The sequence below is a fragment of the Sus scrofa genome, chromosome 9, assembly GCF_000003025.6.
Source record: "Sus scrofa isolate TJ Tabasco breed Duroc chromosome 9, Sscrofa11.1, whole genome shotgun sequence".
In the NCBI taxonomy this organism is placed as follows: domain Eukaryota; kingdom Metazoa; phylum Chordata; class Mammalia; order Artiodactyla; family Suidae; genus Sus; species Sus scrofa.
Window position 1 is genome coordinate 36,796,054 of NC_010451.4, and position 13,809 is coordinate 36,809,862.

The 13,809-nt window shown below is 38.9% G+C and overlaps 1 protein-coding gene across 5 annotated transcripts in view; it reads right to left on the minus strand.

Moving 5' to 3' along the window:
* Positions 1-13,809, minus strand: part of C9H11orf65 (chromosome 9 C11orf65 homolog) — an 86,500-nt gene that overhangs the window by 27,235 nt on the left and 45,456 nt on the right. The window lies entirely within an intron of this gene.

The following is a 13,809-nucleotide window of genomic DNA, read 5'->3' on the forward strand; positions in this document are numbered from 1 at the left end:
TAAAAAAATAAATAAGGAGTTCCCATTGTGGTGCAGTGGAAACAAATCCAACTAGGAACCGTGAGGTTGTGGGTTTGTTACCTGGCCTCGCTCAGTGGGTTAAGGATCCAGCATTGCCATGAACTGTGGTATAGGTTGCGGACACAGCTCAGATCTGGCACTGCTGTGGCTGTGGTGTAAGCCAGGAGCTGTAGCTCTAACTAGATCCCAGCCTGGGAACCTCCATGTGCTGTGGGTGCGGCCCTCAAAAGACAGTAAGTAAGTAAGTACGTTAAGTAAGTAAATAAATAGATAAATAAATAAAACACTGATGATACCAAGTACTAATGAGGATGCAGAGCAACAGGAACTCTCAATAGAGAAAAAGAGTACAAGAACCAAAATATATGTCAATTTAATATGATTTTTACCAGTTGAATATACTTGTTGCAATATCTTGAATAAGCATAAAAGAATGGTAACAGAGAGAAGGAAATGTAACAATAAAAATAATAAGCCCAGGAGTGCCCACTGTGGTGCAGCAGAAATGAATCTGACTAGTAACCATGAAGTTGCAGGTTCGATTCCTGGGCTCACTCAGTTGGTTAAGGATTCAGCACTGCGTGGGCTGTGGTGTAGGTCACAGACCTGGCTCAGATCCTGTGTTGCTGTGGCTGGCATCTGTAGCTCTAATTCAACCCCTAGCCTGGGTACCTCCATATGCCATAAGTGTGGCCCTAAAAAGAAAAAAAAAAAAAAAAAAAGCCCAAAATCAAGGCAAGAAAATATTTTTTAAAAGATCGTAGAAAATTTGAGACTTTATATAGAAAGTAAAAGAATATATATAAGTCCTAGAGAGTGATCAAGATGGTGGAGTGGTAGGACGTGAAGCACACCTTCTCCCATAAATAACCAAAAAGAATGATTCTCACAGAATATCTGCTGAATATTGGCAGAAGACCTCAGGCTTCTGAAAGGGCAAGAAAATCTCCATGAAAATGGGTAGGACACATTTAAAAACAAAAGAAAGAGAAAGGAATTGGGATGCGACATATGACCCTAATTTCTCTTTCTGATCTTTCGTTGTTAGTATATTTAAATGCAGTCAAGTTCTGTGTACCAATTTTGTATCTTGCAACTTTACCCAATTCATTGATGAGCTCTAACCATTTTCTGGTAGCGTCTTTACGATTTTCTATAGTGTCATATCATCTGCAAACGGTGATACTTTTACTTCTTCCTTTCCAATTTGGATTCCATTTATTTATTTTTCTTCTCTGATTGCTGTGGCTAAGACCTCCAAGGCTATGTTGAACTGTAGTAGTGAGAGTGGACATCCTTGTCTTACTCCTGATCGTAGCAGGAATTCTTTCAGCTTTTCACCGTTGAGAATGTTAGCTGTGAGTCTGTCATATAGGGCATTTATTATGTTGAGGGAGGTCCCCTCTACGCCCACTTTCTGAAGCATTTTTATCAGAAATGGGTGTTGGATTTTGTCAAAGGCTTTTTCTGCATCTATTGAGAGGATCATGTGGTTTTTATTCTTCAGTTTGTTAATGTGGTGTATCACACTGATTGGTTTGCAGATATTGAAAAATCCTTGCACCCCTGGGATAAATCCCACTAGATCATAGTGCACCATGTTTTAATGTTATCTCTTGTGATTTGATGACTATCTTTAATGTTGTGTTTGGATTGTTTTTTTTCTTCTTTTTTTTTTTTTTTTTTGTTTTGCTTTTTAGGGCCACACCCGCAGCATATGGAGGTTCCCAGGCTAGGGGTCAAATCAGCTGCAGCTGCCGGCCCATGCCATAGCCACAGCAACACCAGATCCAAGCTGTGTCTGCAACCTATACCACAGCTCATGGCAACGCTGGATCCTTTACCCACTGAGCAGGACCAGGGCAGACTGCTTTTTCTATTTGTGTGTGTATGTATCTACTGTAGATTTTTGGTTTGCAGTTATCATGAAGTTTTGATATAGAAGTCTATATATGTACAAGATTAAGTTGTTGGTCTCTTAATTGCAAATACATCTCCAGCATCCTGCATTTGTACCCTCTCTTCTTCTTACAATTTCTTGTTTCGGTAGCATATTTATGTGTGGATGATTTCCTACCTTTACTCTATGTGTGCTTTTACTGGTGAGCCTTGTCATTTATAATATTTTTGTTTCTAGTGGTGGCCTTTTCTTTTCCACCTATTGAAATTCCTTTAGTATTCGTTGTAAAGCTAGTTTAGTGGTGCTGAATTCTCTTAGCTTTTGCTTGTCTGTAAAGCTTTTGATTTCGCCTTAAAATCTGATGAGAGTTTTGCTGAGTAATCTTGGCTGGAGGGTTTTTTTTTTCCTTTCATCCCTTTAAGTAAGTATATCATGCCACTCCCTACCAGTGTATAGAACTTCTGCTGAAAAATCAGCCTGATAACCTTATCAGGGTTCCCTTGATTCCCTCATCAGGGTTGTTTCTTTTCCCTAGCTTGCTTTCAATATTTTCTCTTTGTCTTTAATTTTGGTCAGTTTAATTAATGTGTGTCTCTCAGGGTGTTCCTCCTGGAGTTTATTTTATATGGTATTCATTGTGCTTCCTGGATTTGAGTGAATGATTCCTTCCCCATATTAGGGAAGTTTATGACTATTATCTCTTCAAATATTTTCTCTGGTCCTTTCTCTCTCTCTTCTCTTTCTGGCACCACTGTAAGACAGATATTGGTGCATTTAAAGTTACCCCATATTTCTCTTAGACTGCCTTCATTTCTTTTAAATCTTTCTTCTTTTTTCTGTTCTGTTTCAGTGATTTCCACCAGCCTGTCTTCCACCTCACTTATTTTTCTTCTTCCTTCTGTATTCTGCTGTTGCTTCCTTCTAGTGAATTTTTATTTCAGTTACTGAATTTTGCACCTCTGCTTGCTTAATCTCTAAGTCTTCTATTTCTTTGTTCAATGTTTCTTGAAATTTATCAAACTTCACTTCTAGTTTATTTCCCAGATCTTGAATCATCTTTAGTATCACTAAAGTCTTTTTCATGGAGGTTGGTAATCTCCATATCACTTAGCTGTTTTTCTGGGGTTTTTTCTTATCCTTTTATCTGAGTCATAACTCTCTGCCTTTTCATTTTGTATACATTTTTTTGGTGTGGGCTCCTTTTTTCAAATAATAGGGTTGTAGCTTCCCTCGCTTCTGGTGTCTGTGCTCCTTGTTGCTGAAGGACAGTTCAGAAGCTTGCCACAGGCTTCCCGATGGGAGAGACTGGTGGAGCTGATTCTTATCCCAATGTGGGTGGATCTTTATCTCTGGCTATGATTAGAGGTGGCTGTGTGCCTGGGGGGGTTCTTTAAGCAGCCTGTTTGCTGATGGGTAGGGCTGTGTTCCCACCTAGTTTGTTGTTTGGCCTGGGGCTTCTCAGCCCTGATGGGTGGGACCAGATTTTTCCAAAACGGCCACCTCTAGAGGAGTTCAGGCTGATGGTTCTTCCCAAGACCTTTGCCTCCAATGTTGTTCCCCTACAATGAGTCACAGCTACCACTGTTTTCCCAGGAGATCCTCCAAGAACTACAGGCAGGTCTGACCCAGATTCCTATGGAGTCTCTGCTTTGCCCTGGGACCCAGTGCACACGAAAGCCTGTGTATGCCTTTCAAGAGTGGTGTCTCTGTTTCCCCCAGTCCTGTGGAGCTCCTGTGCACAAGCCCCGCTGGCCCTCAAGGCCAAATGCTCCAGGGGCTCCTCCTCCCAATGCCACATCCTCAGTCATGGGAACCCAACGTGGTGCTTGGAACTCCCATTTCCATGGGTGAGCCTCTATGATATAGTTACTTTCCAGTCTGTGGGCCATCCACCCAGTGGGTATCAGGTTGCTTATATCACCCTTCCTACCATCTTGACATGGCCTCCTCTTTGTCTTTTGGAATAGGATAACTTTTTGATAGTTTTCAGTCTATTTTGTTGAAAGTTGTTTAGCAGTTGGTTGTAATTTTGCTCTTTTCATGAGAGAAGATGAGCTGCAGTCCTTCTACTCCACCATTAATCTGAATTTGTAATTTTAAAACTTTCTACAAACAAAAGTCCAGGACCAGATGGCTTCACAGACACATTCTACCAAACATATGAAGAAGAACTTAACCTGATTAATTTCAAACTCTTCCAGAATATTGAAGGGTAGGGCACACTCCCAAAGCCATTCCATGAAGTCACCATCACCCAGATATCAAAACCAGACACCACCAAAAAAGAAAACTATAGAGCAATATCTTTGATGACTACAGATGCAAAAATTCTCAACCAATTATTAGCAACCAACACATAACACAAATTATATAAGACAACGAAGTGTGGCATCTGTCCTAAGTTCACAAGGATGGTTCTACATATGCAAATCAATCAATATAATACACCAATTATACAAAAGAAAGACAAAAACTACTTGATTATCTCAACAGATGTAGAAAAAGCATTTCACAAAATTCAGTATCCAGTCATGATTAAAAAGCTCTTACCAAAGTTGGTATAAAGGTCACCCACAAAAGAAAAGTCAAAAGCCACATGATCATCTCAATAGATGCAGAGAAAGCATGTCACAAAGTACAACATCCATTCATGATCAAAACTCTTACCAAAGTGGGTATAGAGGGAACATTCCTTAATATAATAAAAGCCATTTACGATAAACCCACAGCAAATATAATACTCAATGGAGAAAAGCTGAAAGCCTTCCCACTAAAATTTGGAACAGGACAAGGATGCCCATTCTTACCACTGCTATTCAACACAGTACTGGAAGTCCTAGTCTCAGCAATCAGACAAACAAAAGAAATAAAAGGCATCCAAATAGGAAGAGAAGAGGTAAAACTGTCACTATATGCAGATGACATGATACTATACATAGAAAACCCTAAGGACTCAACCCAAAAACTACTTGAACTGATCAACAAATTCAGCAAAGTAGAAGGATATAAGATTAACATTCAGAAATCAGTCACATTTCTGTATACTAACAATGAAATATTAGAAAAGGAATACAAAAATACAGTACCTTTTAAAATTGCACCCCAAAAAATCAAATACCTGGGAATACACCTGACCAAGGAGGTTAAAGATTTATATGCTGAGAACTATAAAACATTAATCAAGGAAATTAAAGAGGATTCAAGAAAATGGAAAGATATTCCACACTCCTGGGTTGGAAAAATTAATCTTGTAAAAATGTCCATACTACCCAAAGCAATCCACAGTTTCAATGCAATCCCTATCAAATTACCTGTGACTTTTTTCACAGAACTAGGACAAACAATCCAAAAATTTACATGGAACCACAAAAGACCCAGAATTGCCAAAGCAATTCTAAGGAACAAATCCCAAGCAGGAGGCATAACTCTCCCAGACTTCAGGCAATATCACAAAGCCACAGTCATCAAGACAGTGTGGGGCGGAAAAAAAAAAAGGAGTTCCTCTCGTGGAGCAGTGGACTAGGAACCATGAGGTTGCAGGTTTGATCCCTGGCCTTGCCCAGTGGGTTAAAGATCTGGCGTTGCCGTGAGCTGTGGTGTAGGTCACAGATGCAGCTCGGATCCCGAGATCTGGTGTAGGCCGGCGTCTACAGCTTCAATAGGACCACTAGCCTGGGAACCTCCATATGCCATGGGTGTGGCCCTAGAAAAGCAAAAAAGACCAAAAAAAAAAAAAAAAAGAAGATAGTGTGGTACTGGTACCAAAACAGACATACAGACCAATGGAACAGAATAGAGAATCCAGAAATAAACCCAGACATCTATGGTCAACTAATCTTTAACAATGGAGGCAAGAACATAAAATGGGAAAAAGACAGTGTTTTCAGCAAGTACTGCTGGGAAACCTGGACAGCTACATGCAAAACAATGAAACTAGAACACACCCTCACCCCATGCACCAAAATAAACTTGAAATGGCTGAAAGACTTAAATATAAGACAAGACACCATGGAACTCCTGGAAGAGAACATAGGGAAACATCAACCTGACATCAACCTTATAAATATTTTCTCAGGTCAGTCTCCCAAAGCAACAGAAATAAAAGCAAAAATAAACCAATGGGACCTAATCAAACGGACAAGAAAACAAAAAGACAACTTACAGAATGGAAGAAAATAGTTTCAAATGATGCAACAGACAAGGGTTTAATCTCCAGAATATACAAGAAACTTACAAAACTCAACAGCAAAAAAGCCAACAACCCAAGGGAAAAATGGGAAAAAGATCTGAATAGACATTTTTCCAAGGAAGATGTACAGATGGCCAACAAGCACATGACACAATGCTCAACATCCCTGATTATTAGAGACATACAAATCAAAACTACCACAAGATACCACCTCACACCAGTCAGAATGGCCAGCATTAATAAGTCCACAAATAACAAATGCTGGAGGGGGTGTGGAGAAAAGGGAACCCTCCTGCACTGTTGGTGGGAATACAGCTGGTACAACCACTATGGAGAACAGTACGGAGGTTCCTTAGAAATCTACACATAGAACTACCATATGACCCAGCAATCCCAGTCTTGGGCATATATCTGGACAAAACTCTACTTAAAAGAGACACATGCACCCGCATGTTCATTGCAGCACTATTCACAATAGCCAAGACATGGAAGCAACCCAAATGTCCATCAACAGATGATTGGATTAGGAAGATGTGGTATATATACACAATGGAATACTACTCACCATAAAAAAGAATGACATAATGCCATTTGCAGCAACATGGATGGAACTAGACACTCTCATACTGAGTGAAGTCAGAAAGAGAACAACAAATACCATATGATATCACTTATATCTGGAATCTAATATATGGCACAAATGAATCTTTCCACAGAAAAAGAAAATCATGGACTTGGAGAATAGACCTGTGGTTGCCGAGGGGGAGGGGGAGGGAGTGGGGTGGATTGGGAGCTTGGGGTTAATAGATGCAAACTATTGCCTTTGGAATGGATTAGCAATGAGATCCTGCTGTGTAGCACTGGGAACTATGTCTAGTCACTTATGATGGAGCATGATAATGTGAGAAAATAGAGTGTGTACATGTATGTGTAACTGGGTTACCATGCTGTACAGTAGGAAAAAAATTGTATTGGGGAAATAACAATAAAAAAAAAACCTGAAAAAAAAATAATAATGCCTTTTTAAAATTATATTCTCTAAACCAGCTATAATGAAAAACAACTAAAAATCATTACATAAAAATAATAAATAAATACATAAATAAGTAAGTAAAATTACACCCTCAAAATACTTAGGAATAAACCTGACCAAGGATGTGAAAGACTTATACATGAAAGTTCTTATATTGAGAACTATAAACCATTAATAAAGGAAATTAAAGACAATTAAAAAAAAATGGAATCCCATGTTTTTGGATTGGAAGATTAATACTGTTAAAATGGCCATACTACCCAAAGCAACCTACAGATTTAATGTGCTCCCTATCAAATTACCCATGACATTTTTCACAGAACCAGAACAAATACTCCCAAAATTTATATGAAACCATAAGAGACCAAGAATTTCCAAAACAATCCTGGGGGGCAAGGGGAGGCAGCAGGCATAACCCTCCCAGATTTCAGACAATACTACAAAGCTACAATAATTAAAATGGTGTGGTACTGGCACAAAAACAAATAGATCAATGGAACAGAATAGAGAGCCCAGAAATAAACCTACACATCTACAGTCAATTAATCTTTGATAAAGGAGGCAAGAATATACAATGAAAATAAGACAGTTTCCTCAGGAAGCGGTGTTGGGAAATTTAGAGAGCAGCATGTAAATGACTGAAGTTAAAACACACCCTCGGAGTTCCCGTCGTGGCGCAGTGGTTAACTAATCCGACTAGGAACCATGAGGTTGCGGGTTTGGTCCCTGCCCTTGCTCAGTGGGTTAAGGATCCGGCGTTGCCGTGAGCTGTGGTGTAGGTTGCAGACGCGGCTCGGATCCCGCGTTGCTGTGGCTCTGGCGTAGGCCGGCGGCTACAGCTCCGATTAGACCCCTAGCCTGGGAACCTCCATATGCCACAGGAGTGGCCCAATGAAATAGCAAAAAGACAAAAAAACAAAACAAAACAAAAAAAAACACACCCTCATATGATGCACAAAAATAAACTCAAAATTGCCTAAAGACCTAAACATAAGACAAGACACCATGAAACTCCTAGAAGAAAACGTAGACAAAACATTTTCTGACATAAATCATACAATTATTTTCTTAGGACAGTCTCCCAAGGCAACAGAATAAAAGCAAAAACAAATGGGACCTCACCAAACATATAAACTTCCGCACAGCAAAGGAAACCATAATCAAAACAAAAAGACAATCTAGAGAATGGGAGAAGGTATCACAAATGATGTGGCTGACAAGAGCTTAATTTCCAAAATACACAAGCAGCTTATACAACTTTACAACAAAAAATCAATAAACCCAATCAAAAAATGGGCTGAAAACCTATATAAACATTTCTCCAAAAGTGAAATAAAGATGGCCAATGGGCACATAAAAACATTGTTAATTATTAGAGAAATGCAAATCAAAACTGCAATGAGGTACCACCTCTTCCTGGTCAGAATGGCCATCATAAAAATGTCTACAAATAACAATGCAGAACAGATGTGGAAGAAAGGGAACACTCCTGTACTGCTGTAGGAATGTAAGTTGGTACAGCCACTATGGAAAATAATATGTAGGTTCCTCAGAAAGCTAAAAACAGAATTAGCGTATGACCCAGCAACCCCACTTATGGGCATATATCTGGAAAAATCTATAATTCAAAAAGATATACGCATCCCTATGCTCATTGGCTCAATATTCACAACAGCCAAGACATGGAAGTAACCTAAATGTCCATCAACAGATGAATGAATTAGGAAGATACGGTACATATATACAATGGACTACTACTCAGCCATAAGAAAGAATGAAATAATTTTGCAGCAACATGGACACAACTACAGATGATCATATTAAGTGAAGTTAAGTCGGAAAGAGAAAGACAAATACCATATGATATCACTTATATGTGGAATCTATAAAATATGACACATACATATGAAACTGAGACCGACTTGTGGTTGACATGGAGTAGGGACCTGAGTGAGGGATGGATTGGGAGGCTGGGGTTAGCAGATATAAGCTACTATACATGAAAGAGATAAACAACAAGGACCTACTGAATAACACAGGGTACTACAATCAATATCCTATGATAAACTGTAATGGAAAAGAATATTTAAAAAATAATGTGTATATATATATATATATGTATAACTGAATCACTTTGATGTGCATCAGAAATCAAACAACACTGAAAATCAACTCTACTTTGATAAAAAGAGTATTATAAGTCCTAAAATATCAGTAATTATATATGTGAATGGAGTACGTGCTCCAACAAAAGACAAAAAGGATCATACTAGATAAAAAGTATTAACTAACAATACACTGCCCACAAAATACAGTTAAAATACAGAGTCAGAATATTGAAAGGAAAATAATGGGAGGGATATATACTATATAAACAATAATGAAAAACAGTGCTGTGGCTACATTATTATTAGATTTTGGACCTTAAAGCAAAGAGTATTACTAGAGGTAAAGGGAGACACTTCGTAATAATAAAAGGTTCAATTCACAAGAAAGATAAACTGATCTTTTCCCAGGCTAGGGGTCGAATTGGAGCTATAGCCGCCGGCCTACACCAGAGCCACAGCAACTCGGGATCCGAGCCGTGTCTGCAACCTACGTCACAGCTCATGGCAATGCTGGATCCTTAACCCACTGAGCAAGGCCAGGGATCGAACCCACAACCTCATGGTTCCTAGTCGAATTCGTTAACCGCTGAGCCATGACGGGAACTCCCTAAACTGATCTTAAATTGGTTTTATGTACCTAAACTACCAGAAAAATAGACAAGGCTTTGATCATAGTGTGAGCTTTTAATACACTTCTCTCAATAACTGATAGTTCAACTAAACAAAAATAATCAGTAAGGATATGAACGATCTGATCAACACACTTAACAAATTTGACCTAGCTGACATCTATACACTATGTTCAACAACTGCAGAATACATATTCTTCTCAAGTACAGATAAATATTTATCAAAATAGACACTTAACAGAGGATTGAAAATCAGCTCAATTGAGATTGTTTATAACAAAGATAATAATAATTGCCAGATTTTTGCAAGTTTTTTTGTTTTGTTTTTGTCTTTTTAGGGTCACACCCATGGCATATGGAAGTTCCCAGGCTAGGGGTCAAACCAAAGCTGCAGCTGTCAGCCTATAAAACAGCAACGCAGGATCTGAACCTCATTTGCGACCTCTACCACAGTTCATGGCAACGCTGGATCCCTAACCCACTGATTGAGGCCAGGGATTGAACCCACATCCTCATGGATACTAGTCGGGTTTGTTACCCCTGAACCACAATGGGAATTTCCAGATGTTTGCAAGTTTAAAAATACAATTCGAAATTACCAGAAGAAATCAAAGTAGAAATTTTAAAATATTCTGAACTGAATTTGATGATGAAAATATGAAATATCAAAATATGTATGCTACAGCTAAAACTATGTACAGATAAAAATTTATATCCAAACAGACTAAAAATCAGTAAATATAGCATCCATTTTAAAAAGCTGGAAAACCATAGCAAATACAATTCAAAGAAAATACAAAGAAGGAAATAATAAACAGCAGAAAATGATGAAGTAGAAACAAAATGAACAATAGAATGAAATGACAAAGCTCAAAGTTAGTTCTTTGGAAAGATTAATAAGGGGGGGAAACTGCAGTAAGAATGGCCAAGAAAGAGAATACACAAAAAGCCAGTAGCAGGAATGAAATAAAGAGAAACTATTATTGATTCTAAGATTGTAAGATTAGAAAGATCATAAGAGGATAAGAGCTTTATACAAATAAATTTGAAAATTTAGACGAAAAAATCCAACTTCTCAAAACTAGCACAGAACAAACACAAAACATGAATAGATCTATAACTAGAAATTGAATTGGTAATTTTAAGTCTCCCCCCAAAGAAAACTTGGCACAGATGGCTGGACTGGTAGATCCTTTCCAACATTTAAGGGAGAAATAACAATCGTTTTTTAAAAATATCAAGAAAGTAAATGGAGAAGAAACATTTCCCAACTTTTTTACAATGCCAGCCAAATTTGATACCAAAATCACAGGGATGGTACAAGAAAGTAAATTATAGAACATATTCTACATGAAAGTAGGTGCAAACATTTAAGCAAAATATCAGCAAATTAAGTTCAGTAATAATTTAAAATAATTTGTCTCAACATTATGACCAAAATGTGTGTATTCAGGAGTTCCTGTTGTGGCTCAGTGGGTTAAGGATCCAACATTGTCTCTGTGAGGATGAGGGTTCAATCCCTAGTCTCGCTCAGTGTGTTAAGGATCTGATGTTGCTGCAAGCTGTGGTGCAGGTCACAGATGCAGCTTGGATCTGGTGTTGCTGTAGCTGTGGCACTGGCCTGCCAGTGAAGCTCCAATCTGATACCTAGCCTGGGAATTTCCATACGCTGCAAATGTGGCTGTTAAAAAAAAAAAAAAAAAGTGTGTATTCAGGAATGCAGGAATGCCAAGTGAGTCTAACCTTCAAAGAGAAGAATATATCAATTAAAGCAGAAAAATGTCTCATAAAATTTAACACCCATTCTTGGGATAAAAAATCAAAACAAAACTCTTTAGCCCAACAAGAATAGAAGGAAACCTTAATCAGATAAAAGATTTTTTTTTTAATTAAAAAACCCCAGGAGTTACCACTGTGTTGCAGTGGAAATGAATCTATCATCCATGAGGATCCAGTTTGATCCCTGGCCTCGCTCAGTGGGTGGGGGGATCCAGTGTTGCTGTGAGCTGTGGTGCAGGTCACAGACATGATTGTGACTTGGATCCGGAGTTGCTGTGTCTGTGGCTGTAGCCAGCAGACGTAGCTCCAATTTGACCCCTAACCTAGGAACTTCCATATGCTGTGGGCACAGCACTTAAAAAAAAGCAAAAAAATCCCTATACCACACCTTATACCTAATGGTGAAAGTGGGGGCGGGGGGGGGGAGCACAGAGTAAGCTTACTCTGAGTAAGAGTCCTCAAGTTTTCTCTCATGAGTAGATCTCAATAGAGGTGCCTGAAGACCTCTGCTAAATGTCTCAGTTAAAGAGGCCTAGGAGTAAAGGCACTGGGTCTATGAATGTAAATATGCCTTAGAGCATGACCAGCAAGGGGCCTGAGTCCTTGACTGGAACTCCCTTCAGAGATTGTGCACGAAGTCTAATGTGAGGTGGAGACAGCTTTTCCCTGTGAGTCCTGTCAGGTAATTGGCTTGTAATTGCCTGTGGTCTGGCCTGAAAAATCACATACAGATTTTTAAGTAGGGGCACAACTCCTCAAAAAGATGCTCAACTTCATTAGTAACAGGGAAATGCAAATTTAAAAACTGACAATATTAAGCACTGGTGAGGAGGTAGAGAACCAAGAATTCCCAAAGATTATTGATTGTGAATATAAATTAGTGTAATAACTTTGGAAAACAGTTTGGCATATCCTTTCATCCAGGAATTCCATTTCTAGGTGGCGTAGGAGCCAAAAGATATTTGTGGACATGTTGCCAGGAGACATGAATAAGAACAGTCCAGGAAGTAGCCTTCATAACAGCCTCAAACTGGAAAAAAAATCCAAATTTCAATCTACTATAGAATGAATAAATAGCAACATATTCATAAAATGAATAAAATTTAGGAACACAAACAATGTTGAATGAACAAAGCTAGACACCAAAGTATACTACAGTATTCTATTTATATGCAGTTGTATTTGTTTTTTGTTTTTCAGGGCCATACCCCCAACACATGGAAGTTCCCAGGCTAGGGGCTGAATCTGAGCTGTAGCTTCCAGCCTGCATCACAGCTCACGGCAACGCTGGATCCCCAACCACTGGATGAGGCCAGGGATCGAACCAGCATCCTCAAGGATCTAGTCGGATTTGTTTCCATTGTGCCATTACTGGAACTCCTATATGTAGTTTTAAAACAGAAAACTAAAGTATAGTGGTAGGATTCAAAAAGTGGTTACTCTTTGGAAGAAGGGAGTTGGCAGAGCACTTAAAAGTAGTGGTTTGTGTTGGTGAGAATGTAAACTGGTACAGCCACTATGGAGAACAGTTTGGAGATACTTTAGACATCTATACATAGAACTTCCATATGACCCCACAATGCCACTCTTGGGCATATACCTGGACAAAACTCTACTTAAAAGAGACACATGCACCCGCATGTTCATTGCAGCACTATTCACAATAGCCAGGACATGGAAACAACCCAAATGTCCATCGACAGAGGATTGGATTTGGAAGATGTGGTATATATACACAATAGAATACTACTCAGCCATAAAAAAGAATGACATAATGCCATTTGCAGCAACATGGATGGAACTAGACAATCTCATCCTGAGTGAAATGAGCCAGAAAGACAAAGACAAATACCATATGATATCACTTATAACTGGAATCTAATATCCAGCACAAATGACCATCTCCACAGAAAAGAAAATCACGGACTTGGAAAATAGACTTGTGGCTGCCTGATGGAAGAGGGAGGGAGTGGGAGGGATCGGGAGCTTGGGGTTATCAGACACAACTTAGAATAGATTTACAAGGAGATCCTACTGAGTAGCATTGAGAACTATGTCTAGATACTCATGTTGCAACAGAACAAAGGGTGGGGGGAAAAATGTATACATGTAAGGATAAGTTGATCCTCTTGCCGTACAGTGGGAAAATA